The sequence below is a fragment of the Amblyomma maculatum genome, chromosome 11, assembly GCF_055883805.1.
Source record: "Amblyomma maculatum isolate TAMU_Amacu chromosome 11, ASM5588380v1, whole genome shotgun sequence".
NCBI lineage: Eukaryota > Metazoa > Arthropoda > Arachnida > Ixodida > Ixodidae > Amblyomma > Amblyomma maculatum.
The window spans coordinates 22,235,960-22,246,021 of record NC_139354.1 but is presented as its reverse complement, the minus strand read 5'-3'; the positions used below and the strand labels follow the sequence as shown (position 1 = coordinate 22,246,021).

At 42.5% G+C, this 10,062-nt stretch overlaps 2 non-coding genes across 2 annotated transcripts; both read left to right on the top strand.

Annotated features, from left to right (window-relative positions):
• Positions 1-701: 701 nt before the first annotated feature.
• On the top strand, positions 702-785 carry TRNAL-CAG (transfer RNA leucine (anticodon CAG)). The gene has a single exon. It is a non-coding gene; the product is annotated as a tRNA-Leu (tRNA).
• An 8,247-nt stretch (positions 786-9,032) lies between these two features.
• Positions 9,033-9,116, top strand: TRNAL-CAG (transfer RNA leucine (anticodon CAG)). Its single transcript has one exon. It is a non-coding gene; the product is annotated as a tRNA-Leu (tRNA).
• Positions 9,117-10,062: the final 946 nt, after the last annotated feature.

The window sequence follows — 10,062 nt, the reverse complement described above, 5'->3', positions numbered from 1 at the left end:
GTTACCTACTGCGAGCTAGAGATAGAACACGACGCCTTGCGAGGCTCCATCCTTTTGTATTCCACTTTCACTTCAAAGCAATCAAAATTAACTGCACTGATGTTTTATTTTAACCTCTCATATATAGCACAGCTTAATAGGCAACCAAACTTCAATACAGCAAGAATAGATAAATTGTCTGCAGTCTTCGCCCCGTTGCGGTGGTGCAGTGGTAAGACGCCCATATACCGGGTTCGATCCCGACCGCAGCGGCTGCGTTTCAATGGAGGCGAAACGAATAGGCGTCCGTGTTCTGTGCGATGTCAGCGCACGTTAAAGATCCCCAAGTGGCCGAAATACTCCGGAGCCCTCCACTACGGCTCCTCTTTCTCTCTTTCCCCTTTTACTCCCACCTTCCTTCCATCCTTCCCTTACAGCGCGGTCAGGTGTCCACAGAAACAAGTGTGACAGATACTGCGCCTTTCCCTTCCTGTGAACCAATTATTATTATTATTACCAGAACGGTACGATTAGTATATCTCGAAGCTTTGTGGGGTCCTTCTAAGCACTGCAAAGGTCTCGCAACTTTTGTTGCCTCTCTTGGCGTGTAAAGCTAATGCGCCGCCTATGCTAACTTTACAGGTCTAACCTCTAAACTCAGGCTAGGTTTTGAGAAAGAAACCATTCATCACCATATCTTAGTTTCAGCGCGTAACTGTCCTGTCAGGATGGCCGAGCGGTCCAAGGCGCTGCGTTCAGGTCGCAGTCCGGTCTTCCGGGCGTGGGTTCGAATCCCACTTCTGACAAACATTTTTTTTACTCCTTACCCGTACACTGTTAGTGTGGAGAAGTGGATGTCGTTCTTCGTTTTTGGTGCCTTGCCACTGAAAGAAATCTCAATATATATTCCTTTTGCAATTCATTCCTACAACCGTTTACGAGATGACGGCGTAGGTGAACAACAAGGATATATACAACCTTTAACCGTTCCAACAAAATAGAGTAACGCTAATGCATACGAACTTTAAAACTCATTTGTGACCATACTTTGTACTTTGTTTTCAACCAGTAAAGACTAATCATTGTCCATCACTTGATCAAATCCCGCCCTTCCACGGAGTGGAGAAAGACGAAGATGGGGTCCTGAACGGTTCTGATTTTTAACTATTGGATTTGTAAAGAATCTTTATACCATCATCATGAAACAGGTGTTTCTAGAGCCATGTAGTAGTGCCATTCTCAGTCGTTGTAACCCTCTACATTGGAAAGTTTTTTCAACTAATTTACGCCAAAGCTTTCGAAAGATGGCACACTGCTGTCGTTTAATACATAGGGCGTAATTTGTAATAATGTTGTGCAAATCATTTTCTTTAAATTCTGCAAAATCAGCTAGTTCTCTATAATCCTGAATACAATTTTATGCCCAAACGCTTCTACATCAGGATACAGATTAAAGAGAGAGAGAGAGAGAGAGCATTTGCTAACTATGAGCCATGGCACTTGGCGTGCGTTTGCTCGACTGAACTGTTAACAGAATGTTTTATACTTGGCTGCGCGAAATAAGCCATCGACACTCTTGAGCTTGTAATCTGGCCTCATGCTTAGCTTTTCAGGTAAAACGAAAGGCTCTGACAACGTACTACCTTCTATCGTCGGTTGTTGCAGACTTGACTTGTATGCGACTATGTTAGAGTAGACAATTTCCTAATTAGCTAGTTTAGCTTGTGGTTGACACAGCACCGTCCGTGCCAAAACTAGCCAAGTAACGGGGTCTGCTTTTCTATGTTACAGTGGAGCACCTGCGGTAACCTCAAAAGCCGAGAACAAGGGTTCTCCTTGCCTTCCGAAGGTTTACAGCTGAAGCGTGTTATGTATTCACTACACGTCTAAGAACAGGCCCTGTGGCCTAGTTTGTATTCGCAAAGACACTGTAGCCTAACGCGATTTGTAAGTTAGGTTCGTTCTTTAAGCAATTTACTTCGAATAGATAAGCCCTGGAGTGATCTACCTTCGGCTTGGTTCCTTTCTTTTTGGCATTTAAGAAACGTCAGGGAAAACGAATGGAAGAACCAATTGCAAGGCGGTCCTGACTGCTTTGTGAGCAGGCGTATCGTAGAACTCTAAGCTGTGTTCTGAAAGAACGAAGCGTGCACATTGACAACACTAAAGTGAGCGATCGCCACTCATATCGACTGGCTGAGCAACTAATTATTCCTAAACAAAAATCAATCAATCAATCAATCAATCAATCAATCAATCAATCAATCAATCAATGTACCTTTTATTTTGCAACGTATTTTGTGGGCGTGATTGCTGAAGAAACACGCTGTTTCAGTAGCCTTTCGGTGACATGCCTATTCACCAATCAGAGAGCAGAGGTAACTAAACCGCACTTTCCATGTTCTGCGCGAAGCGTGCTGACGCCCTTTCAGGTCCATGCTGGAGTCAGCATCGCGGTCTCTACGCTTCAACACGCTCACCTCGCGCAGCTCGTTCAAAAGACGTCCGAGAGTGATAAATTGCGACCCGAAAGTATAGTCACATATAGTACATGAAAGTCACATTGTAGGAGAACCGTGGAGTTCATTTGTGAAACCTGCAAAATAAGCTTTTTTGTAACCATTTTTATAGGTAACATTTATTCGCTTAAATAAAAAACTGTGTTTTGTGTAATTATTCGTAGCTATTAACTAGTCAGCATGCATTCCGATGTGCGAAACCTGATGGCAAACGATAAAACGTAGCTTCAACCATTTCTGGCATGTGTACATATGGTGTTAGCAAAAAGATATATTTCTTTCGGCAAGGATTTGCCTCTGTTTAAATACAATAGCGAACAGTCTCAAAAAAGGAAAGAAAACGCAGATTAAGGATGACATGAAAGGCATGAGCATGGCAGGAACTCTGCGCGTGGCAACAGTGGCACATGGCAACCTGTGAGCATTTCCTTAGCGATGGTTCGGAAAACTCATTTCTTTTCAACACGGAGAAATTGATGTGGTGCTTACGCATTAGTTTTGGTGTTTTCGAATTTCATATGTTTCTATGATTTCTCTAGTAGTCTATCATAACGTCGCACTGGTTGAAAATGGGCAAACATGGTTCTTTCTTTTGCTTCTTTTGTGAAGTCCGTGCAATGAATGCCAGGATTACCGGAAACAGTATTTTCTACTTTTTTCTTGTGTTCTGACATCTACCCGTTTGGGTCGTGTAGTGCTTACCACAGGAGAGCGGAAGCCTGTACACTACATTGTCAGTGCACACTACAAATCTATTCTTATGCTTCTTAGCGCAGCCCGCCTTGGTTGTGTTCTCAAGTTCATTCACCAAATGACCAAGATTAGATAGCTTATCGGGCGCGGAAAAAAACACGTGTACATTGGAACGTGAGCTCCCATCTTAAGATTGTGTGAAATCTTATGTAATTATGATAACCATGACCTTTCTTTTTTTTTTTTTCCTTTTTTCTCCGTCCAATGGCTCCAATGTGATGTGAGGTCAAGATGTCTGTTAACAGGTTCTCTGAGACGGATGTTAACAGGCAAGCCGGGTATCCTGCCGCTTTTAAGTGCTCTATTTGATTCTGAAAGCTGTATTCTATTGCGTGACGGCGATATCTCCAGGACGTTGCGGAAGTATAGCTTGGCTAAACCACGCTTGACGAGTTTCGAATTCACAGATAGGTATGGCGTGAGAGGCTTCTGGCTCCTTGGCTCGCAACGCTAGCACACGTGGTCATCAGAGAGGCGCAAGGAAAGGTCTAAAAACCGTAAAGTTCCCTCAGGGCGTAATTCATGTGTTAAGACAAGCGGGTCTAGGCACTTAGAATAATCGACAGAGCTTTCGAGGGACGAGGCCTCTGCGACAGAAACTGTACATGCCATAAAAACTAAAAAATCAACAAGTCTAAACACTCGCGCAACACTTGTGTCTTCTAGTTGCTTGTCAAAAAGTCGGTCATTGTGGGCGAGATAAATGTCACTTAAGGTCGGAGCTACACATGAGCCCATGCAAACGCCATTCGCTCGGAGGTATAAACAGATAAATAACCAGTGCTAAAGACTAGGACGAAGTGCAAGAAGCAAATAGGACGGGCGCTGTCCATGTCACCGTACCAACTTTCCCAGATGTCTCTTCTATTGCAGTAAACAGATTCTTGTCAGGTAAAAAACGTCGAGTCAAAATAAAAAGTAAAGCTAAAGGGAGTCACCATTGCTGATGCATGCAGTATTCTGAAAAGCTTCCGCACCACGACGGTCAATGGACATCTCTAATAGAAAGCAGTTTTTTTTGGGGGGAAGAGAATAATATTATTATTTTGTATCAACAGAACAAGCTGAGAAGCCTTGACTTGAATATTCTTCGTTGCAAGCGCTGTGTCTGTGTCTCATCTCGTCCTCGTCATATGCGTTGCACCGATAACAATGGTAATGAAGTTTCCGCTCTAATATAGATCACAAACCAAACCAAACCACCTTCGAATTGCACGTTTACTCTGTGATGGTCGACCCGCACCACTCTGCATCAACGCAGCAGAAAGGGTAGAGTCAATTTTTTTATTGACACTGGAATTGGCACGTTTCATGGCCGATGCTAAAAATGAGCCACCTTTGACAAATGCACAGCGTTCGATGCAACTATCACGACCCCGCGTGCGTGACGAGCCTCGCAACATTAACATACGGCCGCATCGAACTGATCAGCAGTTTTGCCTTTGATTTGATCGCAGCGCCAAGAGCACTAGTGCCAGGCTGAGCTTGCATCGCAAGAACTGGCGCCAGTATTTCTGAGCCATTAGTATGCATTAGAGCCATTAGTAATATTAATGTTCACATTTTCAAGTTGGCTTTTAATGTTGTTCTTTTAACTATTTCTTTCCGATTATGCCGCTGTAGTGTTGGCATACTACTAAGCCAACCAATGAAAATTTCACTTTTTTTTTTTCACCAGAACTGATAATCCGAATATAGGTTGACCTATAATAGAGTCTTTCAGAGCATCGAATGAATCTGCCCATACTTTGGATCACTTGTGTCTAAATTACTGCGCAGATTTTTATGTCCTTAGTGCGTGATAGCGCCAGATGAAAAGTGCGATTCAAATATAGTTCGCTGCACTTCAAACTTTGGCCGTGTAATCGCAAATGTGCAGTGTGAAGGCAATTACGAAATTATTGCAGCATAAAGTGAAATATGCGCTTACGTGTGTTGATTGCGGCGTTACGAGTGCTAATAAGCGTTTCAGTGTGTTTCCCGCCTGTTGAGATGCAAAAGAAACGAATTTGTTCTTTATTACTTCCTTAAAACAAGAATAGAATGAGTCCCACCATCTTTTTTGAGAGATATCGGAGAGGATCCAAGCGATATGATTGTGACTGTAAACTCACTATAGAGCAGCCGAGAGAAAAACTTTTGCGGCTATAAATAGTTCTGCTGGTTGCTTCGCTTCTATAGATATAAGATTTCAAAGATATTTACATTTTTTTTCCTGGTCTCGTTTCGGCAGAGTTTGTTTTTTAGAATAAAGTAGTTCTGATATACTTACGTTAAATAAATCTGCGAAAGGTTTGTTGGAAGTGCGGTACCTGTATAGGAACCTGATATATAAGAGCAGCAGAGAGCGAGGCGCCCAGTGTTCACGTCCCCTTTAAGATTTCACGATTAGCCTCGCCAAGTTTTTTTCCCCTAATTGTTTCGCCTGTGTACTCACGGCAGTGATTTTTTGACGTAGTGAAAGCAAGCGAGCAGTAAATCAAATGTGAACAAGAGACTTACGTTTTCAACAGCCATTCCGAACAGCCAATTTTGATGAATCCCGTTTCCACTGCGGTCGTTACCGGTTTTAAAACACTAGTTATAGCGTTTCACAGAACGTTGTCCTGGGATTTGCATGCTGCTGACAATGCACTGAAACTGTCTCAAAACATTGGCATGATTACAGAAATCGTAGCATACTGCCTAAAACATTACGATGTTAATATATTTTCTTTGCTTTCTTCTAGGCTAAGCTACTGTAATTTATTTAATTATATTGCAAAAAGATTCCCTCGAACTGCTGAAAATGTACCACCCTGTTTTCATACACAACAACTGTGTCCAAAGTATAACATTCATCAAGTTAGAGCACTATATCACTACCGACTGTGCAAAACACTTAAGCAAGAGAAAAATAATGGGGACAGTTAACTCAAAGAATTAAGCAAACAAGAAAAGTATGGTCCGGCATACAAGGGAGCCCTAAAGTGTAAAAACATATAGAACGAGGTAAAGACAACAAATTCTGCAAAGAAGATGACCTTGAAGGTTAAACTGGTTTGAGGGTCTAAATATTGAGTTTGACAAATTTACCCTCAAACAAGTACGTCGTTACTTTGAATTCAACTCCCTATCACCTTCTATCTTTTCTACACGTTCAATGAAAGACCTTTTTTTTTTTTTTTCTCGCGGTTACATAAATTTTGGCAATGGTCATTGATGGAACCGTGTTTTTAGTCGATTAAAGCATTCGAAACGATTCTTCCCGCTTGTGATGCAGTTTGTGATTTACGGCTTAAACTTATAATTGTAATTATAATTGTATAATTGTGTCTAAGTTATGTAATTTGTACTTCAACAAAATGTGCTCTATTCAGCTATTCCCCTATTCCCAAATTTTATGCGATACGGCGTTTCATGGCGTATAAGTAATTACGGCTATCAAGGGCCCAAATTTTATATTGTTCAAAGCTGTCTCTTATGACAGCTTTTTCCTCATGTTCCCTGAGGCATGAACTTTGCACTTGACACAAATAAACTTGAACAAAATATGTTCTATCATGCTATTCCAAAATATAAATTCTTCGAAATTTATACCATGCTGAGATTGTCTCCCTATTTAGCTCTTCCACTCATATTACTATCAATACCAATAAACGAAAAACTGAAAATTTAACATTAAAACTGATTGCCAAGTTAAATAGTAATATCATACTTGTAATTACCATTTTGTTTTTCTCCTCTTCTTCTTCGCTGGAACCAGACAACTGGGCTACACTTCTGACATTTTTTATACGTTATTACTGCAGGTGCTGCAGTGCCATCGTTTTGTAGCTTGCATCTGTCACTCCTTTATTATTCTATGTGCATCGTAGTTCTTGCTATCTTATTTTTTTGGCGCGGCATAGCTAGATTTGAACCGCAGCTGTCGAGGTTCCGCAACAAAGTGCACACCTCTACACCGGCTCGGCACCGCATAAAACAGGCTTCACAGCAGCGCTCTACCAAGTAATTTTTTTCTCATCTAACATAAAACAAGGAGCTGGCGTTGTTGTAATATATCGTGTCTTTATTCTGATGTCCAATGAGAACGCCCGAGAGTGCACAATCCCATGTACCATCACAGTACTATAGCCTAAGGACTTGTTTCGCTTGGTTTGGTTTGGCTCATGTGGTTTACGGTTACAAATCGGCTCAGGTTGTGAGAGACGCTGAATTGGAGGGCTCCGAAAATTGCGACCACCGGGACTTATTTAACCAGCACTTACATCGCTCAGTTCAAAGGCGTCTAACTTTACGCCTCTATTGAAAAGCGGTTCGATCCCGCATCCTTGGTTACAGCAGTCGAACGCCCTAATCACTGCACCACCGCGGCTGGCTTATGAAGACGTGTGAATCCAATTTACCCGATTTACTACCAGCAAACTAGGCCTTCCCGGATCAACCTCCCTGCCTTTCCGTTCTTTTGTCTCTGTCTCGCTATCCATGCCAACGATCTGAAGAAGGTGGAAGACGCGGGACACTCTTCATTCATTCATAAATCTTTATTGTGAATGCACTTGATTGTAACGCTCCAATTTCGGAAGACAGGGAGACGTGTGATATTTTACCCGCTGTATGGGCATGCACTCAAAATCCTCACCTTCCCACTTCCACTTACCCTTTCCCAAAAGGTATGGGAGACTGTTATCCTCAACTGCACTTCGCTGGAGTCCCAAAGGGCTCTGGTGAAACGGACGCGAGGCGGGGACTCGTCATGCGGTGCCCCGGAAAAGGAAAGCCGGTCCTATAGTGGAGCCACTTTGTGCCTCCCAAATTCTAATTGATAAACGTCGTCACCACCTCCATCACCACCACCGAAAAAAAAGAGGCAGCGCGATCGACAACACGTGCATCACACGAGGCGGTCGGCAATGTGGAGTTCATTTCTCAGGGCACTGCAAAAACTGATACGCAGACACTGGCGCATTTTCCTGACAGCAAAGTAAATGTCATGCAATTACGAGAACTACACAGAGGGATCCATGATCACTGATGATCAGAGTAATCAAAAGATAAGGTGAGTGATCGGCGCTGACCACCCGCCTTACGTTGAGAATATGCGCCTTCCATTTTTTGGGACCACTCTGGACCTCCTTCGGGGAAGTAAGCGTGTTCAACCTGCTTCCAAAGGAAATTATTTCCTCGTACCTGAGTAGGGATATACCGGAGTAGGAGTGTACCGGAGTAAGGGTGTACCGGAGTAGGGGTACCATAGTTGATGGAATTTTACCATGTGCATTTGGAAAGTTCGTATATGATACACACAAACAAAAGATAATTGTAGCAAATAGAGTGAATAAGAGAACTCAAAGTGGACTAAATTATTCTGCAGTCTTCCACTTCCATGCACCGGCCTTTTTCTCTTCGTTCAGGTCGCTCTCTATCCCTTCCTCCTGACGCTAGTTGAAGAGACTGTCTGAAAATGAGACACTTCACCTTGTATTTTTCGATAACCTGTTATTATTTGATCGACCTTCGTTCACTTCTTGTACAATTATGTTCAAAGGCATAACAAAAAATGAGAATTTCACACGGCTCAAACGAGCAGACTCAGAGAAGACGGGTACAGTAGAGAGAGCCATTGACTCCCACGAGATGCTCAAGCGTATTTATTAAGATATCGACCTTCTAACCATTCTAGGAAAGGGTGTCAAAATATTAGTTGCTGTTTCCCCTTGCAAAGCTTCGAAATTCTGACAGTGCGGTTTAGAAGGAAGAATGCATCACCAAACCTTACTTTCAATGACGGGACGTGCTGTCAGGATGGCCGAGCGGTCCAAGGCGCTGCGTTCAGGTCGCAGTCCGGTCTTCCGGGCGTGGGTTCGAATCCCACTTCTGACAAATATATTTTTATTCGACCAATAATTTTAGCCTTCTTTTTGCCCTCTTTTTGTCTGGATAACGAGAATGGGCACATTTATACCTTCAATGAGAAATCATTTGAGCAACTATGTGCAGTAAAAAAACGTTGACAAAATATACAAATTCAAGACCCACTTCTCAAGACAGAATACAGACGCATAAAATTTTGAAGGGCGCAAGCAACTACTCGAGGAGCTGATCGACAAAAGGGAACCATTAATTGTGCCCCATCTATACAAGACGGAGCTTAAGTATCCGCGCTATGTTTTTCCGATCATCGTCTAGGCGGCAGCGCTTTAGGCTGAACGAGCTGTATAGGTTATTCCTTAAAGAGACTAGATCCGATATCTGACAATTTTGAGTGAAAGCTTCACTACACCATGTGTCAACCAAGGTCAACCTGTCCGGCCGCTTGACCTTCAAAAAGGTGGTGTCACCTTCACCTGATTAAGTGCAAGTGTCCACTCAAAGTATACAGCGTCGTCCTTTTTTTTTTTTTTCAAAACAACTCAAGAGGCGTCCGTGTTCACTCCTGACAACTACCTTAAACATAGTACTCTTTCAAAGTAGATTCATGCCCGTGTATGACCTGTTAGGCTGACGCAGGTAAGTACCCTCTTGTGGCTTGTTTTTCTAGCCTATCTCCAAATCTACAGTATTAAGGGCAGACCAACGTACAACAATTATTCAAAGCTGGGAGCACATTTAGAGTGTTGCAGTGCAATACATAAAAGGAGTAGTGGTGTTCTTTCCTTTCACTTAGATTGAACATTTGACAAAGCTAGTGGACCATAACTCTTTTTATGTGACTGCAATAAACTTTTATTTATGGACTGAAAGTAGTAGTTGTGGTTTGTTCCGCCATAAAAGTTATCCAAACGATCAGCATTACAATATTACTTCGCTCCTTTGTACAGAAAGGGCA